Source organism: Bos indicus, chromosome 2, assembly GCF_029378745.1.
Source record: "Bos indicus isolate NIAB-ARS_2022 breed Sahiwal x Tharparkar chromosome 2, NIAB-ARS_B.indTharparkar_mat_pri_1.0, whole genome shotgun sequence".
Taxonomy (NCBI): Eukaryota; Metazoa; Chordata; class Mammalia; order Artiodactyla; family Bovidae; genus Bos; species Bos indicus.
Window position 1 is genome coordinate 124,541,904 of NC_091761.1, and position 4,406 is coordinate 124,546,309.

The 4,406-nt window shown below is 42.6% G+C and overlaps 1 non-coding gene across 1 annotated transcript; it reads right to left on the reverse strand.

The window, feature by feature from the left end:
• Positions 1-474: 474 nt before the first annotated feature.
• LOC139179198 (U11 spliceosomal RNA) lies at positions 475-607 on the reverse strand. The gene has a single exon (XR_011563627.1). It is a non-coding gene; the product is annotated as a U11 spliceosomal RNA (small nuclear RNA).
• Positions 608-4,406: the final 3,799 nt, after the last annotated feature.

The following is a 4,406-nucleotide window of genomic DNA, read 5'->3' on the forward strand; positions in this document are numbered from 1 at the left end:
TGTCTCTTAATGAGCTGCTCTGCGAAAACGTTATCAACAGTAAGAGTGCTACTTACCTGGTGTTTTAAAGTAGTGATTCTTTTCAAAGGGCATAAATTACAGGAAGAATATAAACACAAACTTAGAAACCGATAATGTATACATGTAGTAAGAAAAATATTTTCACAAAATTAGCTTTGTATTATGATTCCGTTACCCTGGTAAGCAACCAACCAAGAAAAGTGTGAACATCTCTTACGGCTGCGTGGTCTAGCGGAAAAATACGCCAACACGCCATTTACTCTTCCTAACTCACGAAAGGGAAAAAAACATAATCAAAACTGCTTCGCCCCACATATCTTTTCTGCTTAAAAATTTAGTTTTCGAAAACCGAGTTATGAAACATCCACACACACACACAAAAGGCAAAAACCTCTCATATCAAGGAATAATACAGGGACTAACTTCAAGTTCTGTTTTATAAACATCATAAGCGGGGGCGCCAGGACCAACGATCACCAGCTGCCCTATTACCAAAAATTGTGCTTCCGAAATCTCTTGATGTCGATTCCGCACGTAGAGCAAACGAGCTGCCCTACGTGTGCCACTCACGACAGAAGCCCTTTTTGCTTTTCCGGCTTCCAAAGCAGGGTGGCAGTGTCGGCAAATCCCTTTTATGGTAAAGGTGAAAATAAAGTCGATGCAGTTTTCCATTCAGAGTTCCCAAAGTTGAAGATGTAACGGCAGACCCTTCTGAAAGGGAGAGAAGTCTTCATAAGGAGACTCTATCATCTGTCTTTGGATTTTTATTTAAAATAAAAGCAGAGGCTTGAGTCGTATGCAAATATGCGCGGTGCTTGCTGGGAAGGTGCCTGCGGGTGCTCAGGGAGGCGTAGGGGAGGGGTTTGTAGGAAGGAGCGCGATTCTCCACTGCGCTGGAGCTGCGCTGCGAGACTGACTTTCCGGTAGATACACGTACCTATCTGGGGAAGACTCAAATCTCACCCTATTAAAATTGAAAATGCACAACTTGTGCTACTCCTAGGCGTTCACCCCGAAGCGGCCACACGAGCACTGGAGGGGTCGGATCACTGTAAGATCAAAACACTGGGAGCAATTTAACCTTCACCTATACAGCAACGAACAGCAGAATGTGGTGGGTTTATAGTGGAATGCCATCTGCTGCACTTCCAAGGAGTTAATTGGACATCAAAATACACAGATTGATAAAAGCAGTAGAATAAGGTACAACGTGATACCATTAACGTAAGAAAACAAACAAAAAATACTGTGCTTTATCAACAAATATTTAAAAACTGAGTGAAAAATGTGTTGAATAGGGTACCGCATGATATCACTGACGTAATAAAAAGCACATGTGTGCATACAAAACCCAGTGCTTTATTTTTTATGGCTACATATTTGTATTAATACATATTAATGATTAATGCTGGAAAGGAGTCTGGGTACAGACACACAAAACTTTAGATTTACTTATGTTTTGTTAAAAACCCATAACGATTATTTTATTATATATTTTGTTACTTGTGCAATTAAGACTATTTTAAAAATATAGTCCTGGCTTTCTGTAGTTTCTCTGACATTTCTTAAAGTTAGGTTTGCGTGCTAAGTTGCTTCAGTCTTTTCTGACTCTGCGACCCCATGGACTGCAGCCCGCCAGGCTCCTCTGTCCATGGGATTCTCCAGGCAAGGACACTTGAGTGGGTTGCCGTGCACTCCTCCAGGGTATCTTCCCCACCCAGGGATCGAACCCGGCTCTCTTGTGTCTCCTGTACTGCAGGCATATTCTTTACCGCTGAGCCACAGAGGGGGAGCCCTAAGGTTAGGTTCATTGAGGTATAATTTATATACAGTAAATTCACCTTTTTTATCATACAGTTCTATGCGTTTTAACAAACTCATACAGACATGAATCTGTTATCACAATCAGTATTTCTATCACCCCAAAAAGTTCCTTTGTCCCTTTTTCTAGTCAACCCCTCCTCCCATCTCCAATCCTGGCAACCTCTTTTCTGGCCCTGTAGTTTTGTGTTTTCCAGAAAGGCATAAAATTGGAATCATTCATGTATATTTCATTTTTAATATAAAAAAGAAATTGGAAAGAAATTGACATAGTACAGAAAAGTGAGAATTGATACTGTACAGAAATGTGAGAATTGTTTTCCCAAACTACTGTTAATAGTTTTGTGTTTATCTTGCCTCCTACCCAGAGTGGTGCAGTCACTGTGGAAAACAGTATAGAGGTTTCTCAAAAAACTAAAAATAGAACTATCATAAAACCCAGCAATTCCATTCCTGGGAATGTATCTGAAAAAAAAAAAAAAAAAAACCCAATAATTTGAAAAGATATATGCACCAAGATGTTCATAGCAGCATTATTTGCAATAGCCAAGATATGGAAGCAACTTAAGTGTCCATTAACAGATTAATGGATTATATATATATATATACACACACTACCCAGCCATTAAAAAAAAGAATGAAATTTTACCATTTGCAGCAACTTGGATGAACTTGGAGGGCATTATGCTAAGTGAAATAAGTCAGAGAAAGACAAATATTGTATGATATCACTTATGTGGGGAATCTAAAAGATACAACAAACTAATGAATATAACAAAGAAGAAGCAGTTTCTTAGATTTAGAGGACAAACTAGTGGTTACTAATGGAGAAAGGGGAGGGTCAATATAGGGGTGAGGAAGTGGGCAGCACAAACTACTAGGTGTGAGAGAGGCTACCAGAATGTATCGCACAACACAGGAGATATATAGCCAATATTTTGTAATAACTGAATGAGTGTAACCTTTAAAACTGTATAAAAATAAAATTTAAAAGAATAATTAAGACCCAGAAAAAAAGTAAACTGGGTCTTAAAAGGACAGAGTGCAAAAACAAAAATGGAATGCCAGACCCTTAGGAGAATGAAGAGAGCAGTGGCAGAGAAATTAGACTAGTACCATAGCTTGGAGCCTAATGCTGCTGCTGCTGCTGCTAAGTCGCTTCAGTCGTGTCCAACTTTGGGCGACCCTATAGACGGCAGCCCACCAGGCTCCCCCGTCCCTGGGATTCTCCAGGCAAGAACACTGGAGTGGGTTGCCATTTCCTTCTCCAATGCATGAAAATGAAAAGTGAAAGGGAAGTCGCTCAGTCGTGTGGAGCCTAATGCTGAAGCTGCCTGAAATCTGTGAATCTAGATCTGCGGCAGGGTTACCTGTGGATTGGGAATTTGGTGGGATGAGGATGGCAACATATAAAGACAGGGAGAGCAAGTTGCTGTACCATTCCTGGTGGGAGGCAGCTTTTCCTGCTGACAGTACTGCTGCTCACTAAGCTATCACAGCGCTTTGTACACTACTTTTTGTCTGTGGATTCTCGTCCATCTTAGTTTGGGGACCTGGGCTCTAGGAGGGATTCGGGCTGGAAGGCACTCCGGCTGGAATAAGGTCTTCTTTACAACTCTAGCATCTAGCAGGAATTCAGCAGTTCTCACCAAGCATTTGACATTTATTTGATAGATGAAGTAACCGAAAGCATCAGTTCTAATGATTAGACAGTTCAGGCTTCAGAGTGAGAATTCTGAGTTACAGTTGTGCCTCTGCACTTACTAGTTAGAATTTGGTTAATCTCTCACAGGTTTCCTTTATTTTCTTCTGGATGCGTCCCGCAGGACGCGGGATCTTACTTCCTCTACCAGGGATAGTACCCGCGTCCCTTGCAGTGGGAGCGCGGAGTCTTACCCACTGAACCACAAGGTAAGTCCCTCTCACAGGTTTCTTGAAATCGTTAAATGACTTAGCGACGGTTTATAAAAAGTTCCTGGTGGATAGTAAGCGCTCAGTTGTTATTAACTGCCAAACCACAGCCATAAACCTTTCTTGTCCCAAGTTTCTCCGGTTGACATCCAATAATTAGCTATCTTTGGAGTGTTGGTCCCAGGAGATACTACTGTCCTCAATTCAGTTTCAGTTCAGTCGCTTAGTCGTGTCCGACTCTTTGCGACCCCATGGACTGAAGCACGCCAGGCCTCCCTGTCCATCACCAACTCCCGGAGTTTACTCAAACTCCTGTCCATTGAGTCGGTGATGGCATCCAACCATCTTATGCTCTGTCATCCCCTTCTCCTCCCGCCTGCAATTACTGTCCTCACAGCACGACAAAGATACCAACCAAAAATGCCGACCTCTACCGGTCTTGCTAGCAATATATACAACAAGCTATTTTGGTGAGAAACAACAAGGTCAGGGTTAGTAACGCCGGGATAGAAGGCGCAGAGCTAGCTCACACTACCAGTCACAAGCAGGAAAAACCCCAACTGCCAAAACCGAGCTACCCGGCAAGATCACCACCACGTGTCTGAAGGCAGTCCGCGCCTGCGCAACCAGGCGCGCGCCCGCCGGCCGGAAGA